Source organism: Notamacropus eugenii, chromosome 1, assembly GCF_028372415.1.
Source record: "Notamacropus eugenii isolate mMacEug1 chromosome 1, mMacEug1.pri_v2, whole genome shotgun sequence".
Lineage (NCBI taxonomy): Eukaryota > Metazoa > Chordata > Mammalia > Diprotodontia > Macropodidae > Notamacropus > Notamacropus eugenii.
In genome coordinates this window covers 222663453-222682543 of record NC_092872.1, presented here as the reverse complement: position 1 = coordinate 222682543, position 19091 = coordinate 222663453, and positions in this window count along the sequence as shown.

Below are 19091 nucleotides of genomic sequence, written 5' to 3'. Positions count from 1 at the left end.
AAACACTGGTGAGGAGGGAAAGGGTGAAAAGAGAGAGGACAATTGGAAGTAAGAATAGGATGGGGGAAAATGCACAATAATCATGACTGTGAATGTGAACGAAATGAACTCTCCCATAAAATTGTAGCAGATAGCATAGTGGATCAAAAACCAGACTCCTGCAATGTGTTAGGAATAGCCTAACTGCCAGATCTATTTGGAGGGTAAAAATTCATGACCAAATAAGTGAAAGAGAGCATTACAAAAAATAAAATAGCTAATTTGATTATATTAATTTATAAAGCTTTTGTACAAACAAAATCAATGCAACTAAGATTAAAAGGAAAGCAGAAAGCTGGGAAACAATCTTTATATATCAATTGTCTTTGATAAAGACCTCATTTCTCAAACATGTAGAGAACTGAGTTAAATTTAGAAGAATACAAGCCATTCTCCAACTGATTTGAACAGGCAGTTTTCACATGAAGAAACAAAGCGATCTATAGGCATATAAAGATGTGCTCTAAATCACCTTTGAGTAGAGAAATGCAAATGAAAACAACTCTGAAATACCACTTCACATCATCAGACTGGCCAATCTGACAAAAAAAAATGTAAATGATAAACGCTGTAGAGGATGTGGAGGAATTGGGACACTGATGCACTGTTAGGGGAGTTATGAACTGATCCAACCATTCTGGAGAGTAATTTGTAACTATGCCCAAAAAACAATCAAACTATGCTTTGATCTAGCAATATCACTAGTAGGTCTGCATCCCAAAGAGATCGCAAAAAAGGGGAAAATAACATACATGCGAAAAAAACTTATAGCAAAATATTAGAAATTGAGTGCGTATCCATCAATTTGAGAATGGCTGAACAAGCTGTGATATATGAATGTGATGGAATACTGTTGTGCAATAAGAAAAAATGAACCGACAGATTTCAGAAAAACTTGGAAAGGTTTATACAAACTGATGCAAAATGAACTGTGCAGAACCAGGAAAGCATTGTACACAGTATCAGCAATATTGTATGATGATCAATTATGAATAATTCAGCTCTTATCAGCAGCACAGTGATAACCAAATGGAAAATGCTATTGATATCCAGATAAAGAACTGCTGGACTCTAAAGGGTGATCAAATCATATATTTTTTTAACTTTATTCATTCTCATGGATTTTTTTCCCTTTTGATCTGTTTCTTCTTTCCCAAATGTGACTAATATGGAAATATTTTTACATGATAACACATGTATAAACTATACCAAACTGCCTACCATTTTCAGAAGTAGGGAGAGGACAGAGGAAGACAGAAAAATTTAGAACTCAAAATCTTGTAAAAATGAATGCTAAAATTTTTCTAGACATGTAACTGAGGAAAAAATAAAATACAACTAAAATGTTTAAATCACCAAAAAATAGCAAATAAATCAAGTCAACAAGGGGAAAAAAGAATATTCAGATAATTTGTATCAACAAAAAGACTATGAGACAGAGAAGGTTTTCTCAGCTCCTTGTCTTTTCACAAGTAGAGCAGTCCCTAGATTCCTAGAATCTGGAAACTGGTGAGTAATAAACCTGAATGAAAGGGAGAAATACAGAGAAGCATAAAACTGTATAATACTTGTTACCCTACTCTCTTCCCTGTCCTTCATTATAGACTATAGATAGAGAATAATAACAGGTGATAAAAGAGAAAGGTAAAGAAACAGAATTTTTCCCCTGAAAGGTAGCAGAGGTGATGTGTTGAGAGGTATGAATGAGTTTATCAATACAAATTTCAGTAAGAAAAAATAAATGAATAAAAGTTCTATGAAAGAGGTGAAGAAGAAGAAGAAGAAGAAGGAGAAGAAGAAGAAGAAGAAAGAAGAAGAAGAAGTAAGAAGAAGAAGAAAGAAGAAGAAGAAGGGAAAGAGGAAGAAGGAAGAAGAAGAAGGAAGAAGAAGAACAAGGAAGAAGAAGAAGGAAGAAAAAGAAGGAAGAAGAAGGAAGAAGAAGAACAAGGAAGAAGAAGAAGGAAGAAGAACAAGGAAGAAGAAGAAGGAAGAAGAACAAGGAAGAAGAAGAAGGAAGAAGAACAAGGAAGAAGAACAAGGAAGAAGAACAAGGAAGAAGAACAAGGAAGAAGAACAAGGAAGAAGAAGAAGGAAGAAGAAGAAGGAAGAAGAACAAGGAAGAAGAACAAGAAAGAAGAAGAAGAGGGAAGAAGAACAAGGAAGAAGAAGAAGAGGGAAGAAGAAGAAGGAAGAAGAACAAGAACAAGAAGAAGGAAGAACAAGAAGAAGGAAGAGGAAGAAGAAGGAAGAGGAAGAAGAAGAGGAAGAGGAAGAAGAGGAAGAAGAAATATCCACCCAGGTCCTCAGGACTCCTCACTCCTACCCCCTAAATCCAATCTGTTGCCCAGGCCTGTGGATGTCATTTTGCAATGTCTCTTAAATAAACTCTCTTCTCTCCTCTGACACTGATACCATGCTTGTGCAGACCTTCATCATCTCTCACCTGGATTATTGCAATAGCCTTCTGCTGGGTCTACCTGCAAAATTCTCTCCCCACTCCAAATCATTCTCCAGCCACCAAAGTGATTTTCCTAAAACCCAGGTCTTGTTCTGTCTCCACCATGCTCCTCCCCACCCGCCCCCAGCCCCAATAAGCTCCAGTGGCTCCCTATCACCTCAAGGGTCAAATATAAAATACTCTATTTGCCATTCAAATCCTTGACAACCCAGCCCCTCCCACCCTTCAAAGCTTCTTATACCCTTATTCCCTGACAGGTACTCTTGACACTGATCTCCTAACTGTTGCATCTCTTTTCTCTGGACATTTTCTCTGTCTCCCATTCCTGGAATGTTTTCCCTCCTCAACTCTGGCTTTTTACTTCCGTGGTTTTCTTTTGGGCCCAACTAAAATCCTGCCTTTTACAGGAAGACTTTCCTAACCCCTCTCAATTCTAGTTCCTTCCCTCTGTTATTTCCTATTTATGCAGTATATAGCTTGCTTACTATGTATTTGTTTGTTTGTTGTCTCTCCAATTGGATTGTAAATTCCTTGAGGTCAGGAATTGTCTTTTTCCTCTTTTTATGTACCCAGAGCATAGCACAGTGCCTAGAATATAGCAGTTACTTAATAATTCATTGTTAAAATAATAATAATGACACTTATGTAATTTTTAGGTTTTGCAAAGCATTATACAAATATTAACTCATTTGAACCTCGCAACTTTAGGAGGTAGAGGCACATACTGATATTATCACCATTTTATAGATGAGAAAACTGAGGCAGACAGCGAACAAGTGACTTGCCCAGGATTACATACTTAATAAGTGTCTGATACAGAGGTGGTCTAGGAGTCAAGATTAAGTACATTCATGTTCCTGTTTCTGACATACACTGGCTATATGAAGCCATTTTGTGCCCCCAAGCAATTCTTTAAGATTATAAATTGTAGTAAGTTGCTAATCAGCATTCTTAAGAGTGAGTTTCCTCAGAAAGCTCCATACATTAATAGACAGGCTTGTGGACCTTTGAACATAGGAATAGAGAAGTTCTAGGAGCTTTACTCTTTTTCCTAAGCACTCGAGAGGCTATTGAGTACAATTTTAATAAAATAGATGGCTAACAAAAACCCTCAGCTCTTTGTAATGCTTTACTTAAAGCTTAGATATAGAAATGAGAGAAGAAAAAAAATATTGAGGAGAGGCTATTTTCTGAGAGTAAATATTTGATTCAGCTGATCTAAAGAAGCAAGGTTAACCAGTGTTAAATTATCAAAAAGCTCATAACATCTAGGACCAAATGTAGTAGATATCCCTACATCTGTTTTGTGCCCCTTTGGGTAAAGAAATCACAAGTTTAGAAAGTCCCTGGGCTGGAAGGAAATGGTCATTTTTAGTGTAAAAGATGTTGTAGACAATTTGTTGATTTCACAGTTGCCTTGAGGAAAACCTCAGAGGGGCAGGTAATAAGCAAGGATAATAGGCTAGGAAAGTTCTGGGCCGGTGGGCTTCAAATGAGCTTGCAAAATTGGCAAACTGCCTGCCACCAAAGTAACCCAAAGAAGCTACCAATCCCTACTGTCACTTCGGAGCTCCCCCTCATGGTTAAAAATGCTTTAATCAGGAAATGATTGTAAGCTTTCTGAATTAATACTACAATAAGCCCTGCAGAGAAGATAATTTGTGAGATACACAAGATTTTTGGCTTTTTGAAATTGTGTTATTCATTCTAATCCATGACTAGGAAGTTTGTAGCTTCAGAAGAAAAATCCTTAGTCATTAGGGTCATTTCCTTTTGATATGGTATCAATCTGATTTCTATTGAATCATTAGGGGAATTTTGAGGGGGGATCTCAGGGATTGATTTTTGCACAAATAATAAAATTTGTCGGTAAGCAATTAACAAATATGTCCTGAGTACTTATTGTGTCATCAGAATTGTAAAGTTTACAAGAGATCTAGAAGAGATGGTCCCTCTTCCCTAAGAGTTTACAATTAGTTGGAAGACAACATTAACAGAGAATGACATAATATAATACATAATAATATATATTATATATGTAATATATAATAATATAATATAATACACAATTAAGTTCTACAAAAGAGGAAACTGAGTCTAAAAGAGGTAAAATGATTTATCCAGGGCCACACAGCTAGTAATTGTCTGAGGTAGGATTATAACTCAGGTTTTCCTAACTCTGAAACCAAAACTATGCATTGTGCTGCCTACCAACAAGATTATCCTATCTGCAACAGGCAGCAGGGAGCATTAGTCCAGCATCCACATGGCAGATAAAGTAGTTAAGGAATACCTTGAATTGAGTGAGGCTTGCTTAACAAGCTGTTGCAATAATATAGTTTAATCCATCACCAACAAGTATGTATTAAGTACCAGATCTTGTTCTAGGTACTAAAGATATAAACACAAAATAAAACCAGCCCTGCCTTCAAAGATCATAATTAGGATGCTAAGGGTCTGAATTTTTTACCTTAAGATGGTATTAAAAGCGTATGTCAGTCAGTTTTTTTGATCCAGGTACTTTGGTTGCATATACAAAGCAGGTCCCATGCAAAATACAGAAATAGTTTCTCTTAGGACTAATACTTTCATGGAAAAATTAGATGGTATGACAATCATTTGGTCAAGGGTTCCATCCCTTACAAAACCCAAGGCTAGCTTCCCTGAAGTGGGAAGATGAAACATCCCCTTTATGTTCTAATTCACAGCCCCAAGGCCTGCTTGGGCAAGGAGCCAGGCGCCGACCTCCAAATGCAAGGCGTGATATCATTAATCCCATCCTCTATTATGATTCATCTGGGGCCTTGCAATCTTATATCTCTCCTTGTGAGACCATAATTGCCTCCTGATTGCCACCTCTGTGATTAATGAAGCCTGTGTTCAGATTCTTTCCATAATATGAGCAAGCAGTCACTCTCTAAAAACAAACAAAAAAAAGCCACCTAGCAGGGAATGAGTGTGTGCTTCCCTGTCTGACACTGAATACACATGCTCTTCTCCTTCCCCACCCCCAGCGTGGACCTGACAATTGAGTCATCTCAGCTAAGTGCCAAACTATGGGACTCCCAGAATGTCCAGGGACCTAAGCATCTGGAGCTGATGAGCGAAGACAGCCCATTTCAAGTCTGACCCTTGGATTAACTGTGCTGAGGCTCATTCAGATTACATCTACACTTCACTACCTTTTGATTTTACGACATTTTTACGTTCACCGTGATGAAAAAGCATCTTTGTCAAAATACACAACCCAGAATTAGGCCTGCAGAGGAGGCCTTTATGATTCCTTCTCCTGTGCAGAAATAAGGAGGGGGAGGGGCCCTCCATAACTCTGGCTCTGGGAAACAACCTCCCACTTATCCTGCAGCAATTCATTCACACCACCAGATAGAAAAGGTCTCACTGTTTCCATTATAAGACCCTCTTTTTCTGTGGGTGGTAATTAACTAAGTCTTCTTAAACTGGGCTCCTCAAACAGCGGGTTTCATTGTCAGGTGATGGTTCAAAGCCTTCCTTGTTAGGGGCCTTTACCTTCCCAGGTTTCAATCACAGCCTGACCAAGCAGAAACTCAGTTCCTAAAGCCAAATATCCAATTTTAACATCTGTACCCTCACCTCTTCCTATATCCCCGAGCTGGAAAGATGGGTTTCCTGCTGCTGCCTTTGTGCCCTTGCTTGTAAGCTACAGACTGATCCTGGTTAGTGGTGTGCACCTGGAGAACTGCTGACATTATTTGGCTTTTCTCTGCCAGGTTCCAATTCACAATGTTTCCTGGAAAGAAAGTAATTCTGTATTTTTAAAAGGTTCTCACTGCCCCAGAAACACTTTGATTGACAATAGTCATGCTGCCTACCAAAGACACAAAGCACCTCAAAGGAAATGGGGGAGGGAGGGAGTTATATGGCTGCTTGGATAGCTTCAGTCTACTGGACAGTTTCCTCATTTTTATATTTATAAATAGCTGACTTTTTGTAGAACCCAAAGATTTAGAATTTGCTTCATGTACATTAATAATAGCTAGAATTTATATAGCAAATTTTATATTTATGTTCATTATATTTATATGCAAAGCACTGTACATTTGGCATCTCATGTTATCTTCACATTAGCTGATCTGATATTATAACAACCCTGTGGGGCAGGTACAGGTATTAATCAGATTTGACAGATAAGGAAACTGAGGCTCTGAGAGGTTTGAAACCTAAGTGTCATCCTCAACTCTACTCTCTCTCATACTTGTCCCTCTCCCATAACCAGTTGGTTGCCAAATCTTGTTGATTCTATCGTCATAACACCTCGTTACCTCAAACTTGGGACCCTCCTGCACTAAGTCTCACCCTACTCCAGTTCATAATTGACTCAGGTCTTCCCAATCACCCAACTATGAGTATCTTAAAGGGATTCACAAAACACTGCACCTCCTGAAGCAGTGTAAACTAGTTTTTGCCAATTTGAAAATTTTTTTCTGGTTTAAACTGGTTTAATTTGTTTTGGCCTGTTTAAACTTTTTTTTTCCAGTTTAACTGTTTTTTTTTCTGGTTTTAACTGTTTTTTTTTTCTCCAGTTTTAACTGGCTTGGGTTAGTTTAAATTGTTTTTGGATGATTTAAATTGGTTTTAGTGGTATTTTCCAGTTTTAACTGGTTTTGGTCATTTTAAACTGGTTTTGGCCAGTTTTAACTGGATTTTGATGGTTTAAACTGGTTTTAGCCACTTTAAACTGATTTTAATTTTTTTTCCAGTTTCAAAGACCCAGGAATGCAACACTGTTTCAGTATTAGGAAACTATAACATAAGTAGCAAAAACACAAAAATCTAATGAGTCTGGCAGTAGAGGCAGAAAGTTTTTGACAAAATAAAATACCTAGTCCTATTTTTAAAAAATCAGAATGCATAGGAATAAATGGACCTTCATTGAAAGTAAGGACTCTTACCCATTAACCTCCAGTGGCTCACTATCACCTCTAGAGTCAAATATAAATTCCTGATTGGTATTCATTGCTCTTCATAACCTACCCCCTTCAATTTTTCCAGTTCTCTTATACCTTATGCCTCCTCCCTACTCTTCAATCCAGTGATACTTGCCTCCTTCATATTATTGGAACAAGACAACATCTCCCAACACTGAGCATTTTCACTGGCTGATCTCCATGCTTAAAGTGTTCTCCTTCCTCCCCTCTACCTCCTGACTTCCCTCACTAATTTCAAGTCCCAGTCAAAATCCCACCTTCTACAAGAAGCCTTTCCCAATCTTTCTTAATCCCAAGCCTTCCCTCTGATGATTATTTCAAATTTATCCTGTATAGATCTTGTTTGTACATAGTTGTTTCCAAATTGTCTCCCCCACTAGATTACGAGCTCCTTGAGATCAGGGATTGACTGCCTTTTTATCTTTCTTTGTAACCCCAGCTTTCAGCACAGTAGATGACATATAATAGGCACTTTAAAATGTTTATCGACTCACTGACTGAAGTGACTAGCTGAGGATCATGCACCCAGAAAATGTTAGAAAGGGATGTGAATAGAAGTCTTTCTCCTGACTCCAAGTGTCCAAGATAATACACGATGTCTCAAGGCCCAAAATGGAGATGAAGAAGTAGTTCTGGCACTAGTTTATGAAATTCTGAACCACTAACATCCTGTGAGCTACCACTCTCTGCAAAATTTTCATTCTGATGAAACTTCATTATCTGATGCACCTCCGTACTTTCACATTAGCCATGAGAACAGTCACATGTCTATCTCTACAAAGTTGGGAAATATTCTTTCCCAGGGAACTTGAATATCCCAAAAGAATGTATATGATTTTTCTCAAGGATGATGTGAAGTACCATCAATAAAACAGCAACAAAAACCGCAATCATAATAACTGGCACTTATTTACGTAGCACTCAAAGATTTAAAATATCGAATTATCTTAAGTCTTAAAACAACACTGAAAGGCAGATACTACAAGGTATGATTATCCACATTTTATAGAAGAAGAAACCAGGTTTCCAATGTATATTCCTTCGTAATGGTGCTTCTCTCCAGTGCCACATGGTCTAAGTTATACAAGGAACTGATTAAAAGTAACTTTGAATTCCGTAAATGTTTTATCTAGAACTTTATGATAAGCACTGGAAATTCAAAGATACAAACCATTACAATTTCTGCCCTTAAGGAGCTTACAATCAATCAAAATCATTCTCTTTGTATTTGTTCTAAATTACAATCCATTAAACTGATCTCTAGTTATGGCCAAAAAATAATTTGGGAATAATGTAAATTAAGTGACTTGCCCAGGGTCACACAGCTAGTCAGGGACTAAAGCTGGATTTGAACTCTGTCTTTTTGACTCCAGGCTCAGAGCTCTATCTGATGTACCACCTAGGGGATTCTAAATAAGAAAAGATGATTTTTTAAATTGTTCCAAACTTGTAACTGATAAGAGAATTAAAGTTGGAAAGGACTTTAAAGGTTTGCCCTCCTTTTTGTAGTTGAGGTAACTGAGATCGAGGAATACTAAGTAATTTGTCCATAGTCACAAAACACATCCTCTGACTCCAGAAGCAGTGCTATATCCATCATACCACGATTTCAAGAGAGCACTAAACTCCCTGGGCTGTGGAAACCCCTCCACTAATGCAACTCTGCAATTCTTTGGCAATTTTTTTGTCTTAGAGAATTTTCTGGGCCCCTAAGCAACTGAGTGATTTGCCCAGGGTCATAAAGTCTGTATATATCAACAGCAGGTCTTCCTAACTCCAAGGACAGGTTCTGTAGCTATTCTACTAAATGGTCAAAAATAGTTATGGTATATTGTTCAATTTTAAAAAGATGCTAAATCCTGTAAGGAAATGTGAGACTTCATGATTTTTTACTTCCTTACTATAGAACATATCCAATGTCTATTGTCTATTAATGTCTATCAACGTCTATTAAGCATAATGTCTATTATGCTTAACACCTAGTTAGTAAATATTTAATTAACTTAGGAAGTTACAAGGCATCATTCTCCCTTTTCCAAAGGGCCATGCCACAGTTGACTCGCTTCTTCTGGGCTCCTGCTAGAAGTAGATATCTACCTCATGAGGATGCCCTGGAATCTTTTCCTATCAAGGTCAAAGTTCTGAGTTCAATATCTCCTTCATACAAAACTGTATCCTGGGGTTTCTTTCTTTCAACTGAACTTGTCTTAAAAAGCTGATTTATGGGCATATTTCATGCTGCTTTCTCTAGGGGCCCAAATCCGTCACTCTTCTTTGAAGAAGAAGTTTTGCACTGAAAAGAGTCCTAGCCTGAGGGAGAATATAGCTACCAGGTCAGGATCTCTGAGCTGGTCTAACTGGAAATTTCTTTGTCCTTGGCAGTTCTGGTTTCTTTGTTTTGTTCTGTTTTTAACAGTTCTGAAACTTGGAACTTAATGCATTGGATTGTCAACCTCTTTGTTGAACAAGTCAGAAACAAGTCTTTCCCCTCCGCTTTTCCCCACTGAGTTCTGCAGACCTTGTTCAGTGCTGTCACTATTTGTGTTTCTGGTTACCTTATACACAATCCTGTTTTTCATGGTAAATTTTAGTGCTGGCAACCTTCCCTTGGCATTCTCACTTTGAATCACTTGGTCTTTCAACTGCTGCAACCAGAAGTAATAAAATTCTTCCATCCTTGGATTTGGCATATAACAGTGTTAACAGCAAGAAGTAAATATTTTAGTACCTAAAGTATTTATCAGCATTTCTTATCTACAACAAAGAATGTGTATTTGCTTATTCATATTTACTATTTACTTGGTAGGGGAGCAGATCATACTGTGACTCTGGATATTAAATAGCTTATCTGAGTGAATTTATTTAAAGTAGACAATAGCAGTGAAATGACATCTAATATGAGTCTGTAAATAAATTACGTGAGAGAATTAAAACTTGTTGGTAGAATTCAGTATTGGGATGGGAGAGGAATGGACTTTAGAGACAAGCTATACCAACCCCCTTATTTTTACATAAGCAAACTGAGACTGACAGCATACATAAATGACTTGTCTAAGATCACGATGAGTTGGGACAAGAACAGTCTGTCTAACGGATCATTTGCTCTTGATTGCCAGAATAGTTTTTAAAAACTTCAACATATTTAAACCACAGCAGAGTGTAGATCGCTTGCTAACTCATAAATTGCATCATCCCTAAAATTCTCTCAATGCCCTGAATACAATGGATTTCCTAATAAACCAACCAATCTCATCATGAAATATTATTGTGTATTTACAATATAAGTATATAGAGCACTGAGGTAGGGGGTCAGGTAAGGATAAAGGTCTTAGTCCCTGTTCTCTGCAAAGCATATAATCCAGTTAGGGAGAAAGAATTAATATACAGAAATTAATGAAGTGGTAAAAACAAAATGCTAGAGAATGTTTTGATACAATAGTAGAGTCAACTAGGTGGTGTAGTTCAAATCTTGCTTTAGACACTAGTTGTGTGCTTGTAGCCAAATCATGGATCTCTGCTTGCCTCAGTTTCCCCATCTGGGAAATGGGAGTAATAAAAGCACCTACCTCTCAGGGTTATTGTAATTAAATAAGATGGTATGTGTAAAGTAATTTGCAAACCTTAAAACTATAAAGGCTAATTTATTAATATGGTAGACATGATACCTCATATGAGTTAGCATTTGAATTCATGTGTTCCTTTCCTTAAGACCATCACTGGGACTCTATCTTATATAACACTATGTGTCAGGAACTGTGCTTAAATGCTTTGCAATTATCCTATCTGATCCTCACAACACCCTGGGAGGTAGGTCCCACTATTATCATTTCCATTTTACAGAGCAGGAAATTGAGGCAAATAAAGGTTAAGTGACTTGCAGAGAGACACACAGTTAATAATTGTTAGAAGTTGGCTGTGAACTCAGGTTTTCCTGATTCCAGGTCCAATACTTTATCTACTGTGCAGCCTAGCTGCACCAGATAATAGGCAACTAATAGGCACTTAATAAATGTGTTGATTGACCTATTAATTGGCAACTTCTGTTGCTTTATGTAAATCTCCCCAGGTATTCTGTGCTTTACTCCCATTCAATTTTCCTTTTATGGATTAGTATGTACTCTGTGTTCTTTACGTCTCTTCACTTTACCCGACACACACTTTGTATTATTTCTTAAAGTTCTTTCCAAATTAATTTACATTCCTCATACTTGTTTATCTTATTTGCACTATAATATTCCATTATATTAGTGTACTACCATTTATTTACCATTCCGCGATAGCAGAAAACTTAAATGACTCCCAATTTTTTCCTTTCAATTATAAATAATGCAGCTATAAAAATCTTTGAACAGCTAGTTCTCCTTTAAAAAATATCTGGGTATAATTTCAGCAATGAAATTATTGGGTCAAAGATATTTTTATAACTTCTACTGCTTAGTGCCAAATTACTTTCTAAGAAGATTCTATTAGTTTGCAATTCCACCAAGCAATAAATGAACGTACCTGTTTCTCCACAACCCCGACAGCATTAATTTGTATTGCTTTTAGCTATTTTTGCCAATTTGGTATATTTGAAGCAGTACAACAAAGTCATTTTAATTTGCATGTCTTTGATTATTGGTGAGGTTGAGTATTTTTCAAGTGATTATTATCAATTTGTGCTTTCTCTTTTGTAAATTATTTGTTCATGTTCTTTGATCATTTTTCCACTGAGGATCAGCAGCAGCCTTTGAAATTTTTTGACAGCTTCTTATATATTTTAGAGGCTTTTTTATTGGTCTTACAATATCTTACCAATAATTTGTCTATATATTTTGTAGTGCAGACATTTAATTTAATGCAATCAAGCATTTCTGTTTTGTATACAATGACTTATTTTCTTAATTCTTATGGAAAAAGTAATTCCCTCTTTATAATAGAAGCTTCTACTCTTCTCCTTTTTCTTCTTTTCCTCCTCTTCCATTACTACTACTCCCTTACTCTTTTAAAAACATTTAAAAAAAAAACTTTTGTACCCACAAAGCATAGTCAAGCAAAAGAAATCCACACAGTGACCATAATCAAAGATGAATACACACACATGTGTGTATGTATATGTGTACATACATATATATGTGTGTGTGTGTATATATATATATATATATATATATATATATATATATATATATATATATATATAAAACCTAGAACATATCATTCTTCTTTGATTAACTGAATTGAATGCTTCTTTATACATCCTCCTCTGGAGACAGGTTTGCTTGTGGGTTTTGTTTTCTGTTTGTTTTTTGCTTTGATGAGAATTCTTAAATCTTTCAAAGTTATTTTTCTTCACAGTATTGTTTTTCTCCAGTTGATAGATGCTGCCTTAATTTCTGGTCCTTTTCTTTTTTTCATTTTCCTTTTAGTCTCCTCCTAGGGATCAGGAAGTATTTCTTGATATTATTCACTCTTCCATTCCCTACCTGTTTTCCTGTTGAGTTTACTGAGTTTGGACACCAAAATTCTCTCTCTCTCTTCCTCCCTCCCTGCTTCCCTCCCTTCCCCAATAATCCTGTGGTTCAGATAAGAGTGAGATTCATTTAATGAGAGCCATCATCCCCCACCCCTTTTCTTTCTGTTTGCAGATTTCTTGTACATGCCACTTATGATCATTAGTAAGAGCTACCCACTTCTTCGTCCTTTTTCCATTATTGCATTACTTTAACTTTTTTTATTTCCTCCAAATTTATTTATTTGTCTGTTTTCAATTTTCAACAATCACTTCCATAAGTTTTAAATTTTCTCCCCCTCCCTCCCCAAATGAGATGTAATCTTATATAGGCTCTATGCATACATTCTTATTAAACCCATTTTCACATTAGTCATGTTGCATAGAAGAATTAAAACGAACAGGAGAAAGCATGAGCAGAACTAAACAAAACCAAACATAACAAAGAAGAAAATAGTCTCCTTCATTCTGTGTTCAGACTCCATAGTTCTTTCTCTGGGTGGGGATGGCATTTTGCATCATGAGTCCTTTGGAAATGTTTTAGGTCTCTGCATTGTTGTGGAGGATTAAGTCTATCAAAAACAGTCCTTACACACTGTGGCTGTTATTGTGTATAATGTTCTCCTCGTTCTCCTCATTTCACTCACCATCAGTTCACATAAGTCTTTCCAGGTATTTCTGAAGTCCACCTGTTTGTATTACAACAGTATTACAAAGAATACAATAGTATTCTTTTACATTCATATACCACAACTTGTTCAGCCATTCCCCAACTGATGGGTATTCCCTCAGTTTCCAGTTTTTGTCCACCAAAAAGAGAGCAGCTATAAATATTTTTGTCCACGTGAGTCCTTTTCCCCACTTTTATACCTAGAAGCAGTATTGCTGGGTCAAGGCATATGCACACTTCTATAGCCCTTTGGGCATAGTTCCAAACTGCTCTCCAGAATGGTTGGATGAGCTCACAGCTCCACCAACAATGAATTAGTGTTCCAACTCTCCTACATCTTCTCCAAAATTTATCATCATCCTGTTTTGTCATGTTAGCCAATCTGATAGGTGTGATGTCGTATCTCAGAGTTGTTTTGATTTGTATCTCTCTAATCAATAATGATTTAGAGCATTTTTTCATATGACTATAGATATCTTTAATTTCTTCCTCTGAAAACTACCCACAAGCAACTGATGTTTATCCAATTATTTAGATCTGACTTTATTTGTGCGAAATGTGTTTTGTAATTGTGTTCATGTAGTCCCTGAGTTTGTTTTGACAGATAGACCCCCAAATATTATATGATGTCTACAGTAACTTTAAATGAGATTTCTCTTTCTATCTCTTGCTGTTTTGGACTTTGTTACTAATATATAGAAATGCAGATAATTTATACAGGTTTATTTTGTATCCTGAAATTTTGCTAAAGCTGCTTATTAGTTCAAGTAGTTTTTACTTGATTCTCTAGGACTCTCTAATTATATCACCATATTGTGTGCAAAGACTGATAATTTATTTTCTTCTTTGCCTATTCTAATTCCTTCTATTTCTTTTTCTTTTTTTTTAAATTGTTTTCTTCAGTTAACTTTTGCATTTCCTTTTCCATTTGTCCAATTACTCGTTTTAAGAAGTTATTTTCTCCATTTAGTTTTTGTACTGTCTTTTCCATTTGTCCAATTTTCCCAGTTAGGCTTTGTCTAATTTTCCTTTAAAATTCTTCTGTGATTTCTTTTTTCATATTCTTAAAATCACTGGCCAGTTTTTCTTCTATTTTTCCAATTTGACTTTTAAAATCCTTCTTCAGAGGGAAGAATTTTTTACTAAAGAAGAGATAGAAAGCATTACAAAATGCAAGATAGATAATTTTGATTACATTAAACCAAAAAGTTTTTGCACAACCAAAGCCAATGCAACCAAAATTCAGAGGGATGTAGTAAATTGGGAAAGAGTTTTTACAGCTAATCTTGGGAATAAAAGCCTCATTTCTAGAATATATAGAGAACTGAGTCAAATGTACAACAATACAAGTCATTCCCCAAGTGATAAATGGTCAAAGGATATGGACAGGCAATTTTCAGAGGAAGAAATTAAAGATATCTATAATCATATGAAAAAATGCTCTACATCACTTTTGATTACAGAGATGCAAATAAAAACAACTCTGAGGTACCACATCACACCTATCAGATTGGCAAACATGACAGAACAGGAAAATGATAAATATTGGAGAGGATGTGGGAGAGTTGGAACACTAATTCATTGTTGATGGAGCTGTGAGCTCATCCAACCATTCTGGAGAGCAGTTTGAAACTATGCCCAAAATACTACAAAAATGTGCATACCCTTTGACCCAGCAATATTGCTACTAGGACTGCATCCCCAAAAGATCATAAAAATGGGAAAGGGTCCCACATGTACAAAAATATTTATAGCAGCATTCTTTGTAGTTGCCAAAAACTGGAAATCGAGGGGATGTCCATTAATTGGGGAATGGCTGAATAAATTATGATATATGAATGTAATGGAGTACTATTGCGCCATAAGAAATGATGAACAAGAAGACTTCAAAAAGGCCTGGAAAGACTTAAATGATCTAATGCTTAGCAAAAAGAGCAGAACCAGGAGAACTTTGTGCACAGCATTGACTACAGTGGGCGAGAGTTTTTTCTGGTAAACTTGGAACTTCATAATAACACAAGAACTTATGGTTTTCTAAGGCAAAATGCCTTCCACACTCAGAGAAAGAACTATGGAATTCATTCACAGAATGAAGTAGATCATGTTTGTGTGTGTGTGTGTGTGTGTATGTGTGTGTGTGTGTGTGTGTGTATTATGTTTTAATTTGTTATATGATTTCTTCCATTTATTTTAGTTCGTCCATGCTATGGTAACGGCATAGCACACCAAGAGGAACAAGTCTTATGCCTGACCAGCAGGCTGCTCATCCTCCTGTGGAGCTCACGAGTAAAAGAATGAGGCAGGAGAGCAGGTCATGAAGCAACTCCGATTTATTCAAGCAAGCACTCTGGTTATGTGGTCTCTGCCAGTCAGCCCAAGGAACCATGGCAACACACACAAACAAACCCAAAACTATAGTAACGAACACAAGCCAGAACTATAGTAACAAACACAAACCAGGGGTGGGGCCGTCCCTTCCAGCGCCATCTTGTTCACCCTTCCCTGCTCTGGACTCAGTTTATTTGATGTCCATCAGTGTGGCATCCCAGATGGCGTGGAGGTCAGCACCCCTTACACGTCCACACAGTACGATTATAGTAAAAATGTATTCAATAGGAAAGTATATGTAGATCCTATATAGAATTATATGCCATCTTGGGGAGGGAGGGGGATGGTGGGGGATAGGTGGGAGGGGTAAAAAATCTAAGTTTTATGGTAGTAATTGTAGAATATTTAAAAAATAAATAAGTAAATTTAAAAAAAAATAAAATCCTTCTTCAGTTCTTCTAAGAATGCCCTTTGTGCTTCAGACCAGTGCATATTCCCTTCTGAAGTTTCAAATGGAAATACAGTCTCAATGCTAACCTCTTTGGTACTCATGCTTTGGTCCTTGTCCCCATAGAAAGATTCTATGGTCTATCTCTTTTCTGCTTTGCTTCTTACTCATGATGAGGATGATCACCCTTTTCCTGACTTTTAAAGTAGATCTCTGCTTCTAGGGCACAAGGGGATCTGTCCCACAGTTCTTGTGCCTTGATTTTGAGGCTTTGTTTGTTGTGGCCTCTGGTTCTTTCAGCTAAGGGCTCTGTCCCATAGTTTTTGTGCCTTGAACTTGAGGCTTTGAACTAGAAGCTAAAATGTTGCAGCTTACCTGGTGCTGAGCTGGCTGGTGTGAGAAAGCGGAGGCCAGATGAAGTCTTTCTGGGTTTCCCCAGAGTTACCCTGGAGCTAACTGCATTAAGTGTGGGGGAGGTATGATCTAGCTACAGCAGGTCTCCTCTGCTGAGCCAGAGCATAGGCAAGCTCAGCGGTTGGTGATCCCATCTGCCCTAGTGTCTTCCCAATTCCCCTGGGGTGCTGAGGCATGCCTGGGGTCCTGGTGTTGGTGGTTGTGGCCTCCACCCCCCCGGGGCTCAGGATCTCCCCCTGATTTGCTGAGGTGGAGCTGTCTGGGACAACTCTGGTCTTGCACTGGTCCCCTTCAGCCACAGCAAGAACAACCCTGCTTAGATATTTTCCTAGCCTCATGTGCCAAGAAATTGTTTATCCTTCAGTTGATCCCACTGTTCTGTGATTTTTCTGGGGAAATATTTTATGGGTCTTTCAAGGTCAACAAGGGGAGGGGGAGAGCATTTACTGATCACTCCACCATCTTGACTCCCAGAACTTCAAGTAGGTGACTTACAGACATTTGATCTGCGAGTGGATAGTCTCAGGAGCAGCTGCTGCTGATACCTGGGGCGCCACTGCTCTCACTCGCTCAATTCTGCTGGACTCCTATCCTGTTCTGATATGCCTGAGATTCTGCAGTGCAGCCGCTGCCTCAGGCCACCCAGGGCTTCCTGCTTAGCCCTGCCATGGTGGGGACACACCGGTACATCCTGTGCACCGTGTGCTGTGTATTCCTCCAGTCCCATGCAATTGATCCTTTCCTTTGACCTTCCAGTCTGTCCTAGGCTGTGAATCTGCCACAGTCTGTCTCCTATTGGGTTCTTCCCCTCCAAAATTCAGTCAAATTCTCTTTTTAGAAGTATCTGAAGGAGTTTGTCTAAGAGTTTAAGTGAGTAGTTGCTCTCACTCTGCCATCTTGGCTCTGCCTCTATTTCTTTTTCTTCTCATTGCTAAAGCTAACATTTCTAGTATGATATTGAATAATAGTGGTGACAGTAGACATCCTTGTTTCACCCCTAATCTTACTGAAAATGCATCTAGCTTATCCCCATTACGCACAATGATTGCTGATGGTTTTAGGTAGATGCTAGTTATTATTTTAAGGAAGGCTCAATTTATACCTGTGCTCTCTAGTGTTTTCAAAAGGAATGGGTGTTATATTTTGTCAAAAGTTTTTTCTGCTTTCCTTTCACTTTTCTTCTCTCATCTAAAAGACTCAGAATGGAAACATTTCACTCCCATGTCCTTTGCCTTATTTATATCCCTTATTTATATTTATGTTTCTTCTCCCCCATTAGAATGTTAACACTATGTCATACATCCCCTTCCAATTGTTCAAATGAATTTATCTTTCTAGGTTCCTTTGAGGTTTTTATTGGTATTACAAAGTTGCTACTCAGCTCTGGTCTTTTTATCATGAATTCTTGAAAGGCCTATTTCCCCACTGTAGGACATTACTCAACTTTGAAGAGCAAATATTCTTGATTGTAAGAATATCTCTTTTGCTGCGGGGATTACTATATTCCATGATCTCTCTCTCTCTCTTTCTCTCTCTCTCTCTCTCTCTCTCTCTCTCTCTCTCTCTCTCTCTCTCTCTCTCTCTCTCTCTCTCTCTCTCAGATTTTCTGTGATCTTGACTATGGTTCCTTAGCACTTTAACCCTTTTTCTGACTGCTGGTGATATTTTTTATTTGACACAAAGATCTGGATTTTGACTGTGACATTCTGAGGATTTTTTATTCTTGTTTTAGTAGATCTGGACAGTTTTCATTTATGAACTCTTAGAATATAGTGCTCAGACATTTCTTGGAGGGGACAGAGAGTTTCAGGTAATTCAGTTTTTTAATCTATTGATTTTATTCAAATATTTCTTGCTCTTTTATAGAATATTGATTTCCATTTAGTCTGTTCTAATTTTCAGAGAATGCGCTAATTGCATGAGGTTTATCAGTTTTGTTCTAAGTTACTGGTCTCCTTTAATTATTTTTTTCCACCAGAGCTTTTATTTCATTTTTTTATCTCCTTCATTTCTTCATTGAAAATAGATTTACTTGCTCCTTCTAGGTTAAATGTTTAAGTAGTTCTAGATCAGTTATAATTCTTTATAGTGGCTTGTATCTTATTGAATTTAGATAGATAGGTAGGTAGGTAGATAAAACATTTATTACACATATACTATGTGTGAGGCACTGTGCTAAGTGCTCGTGATTATAAATACAAATAAGACATTGTTTACCTTTAGTGAGCTTATATTCTAATAAGGGAAGATATACTTGTGGAAGGAAGTCTTCTATAAGA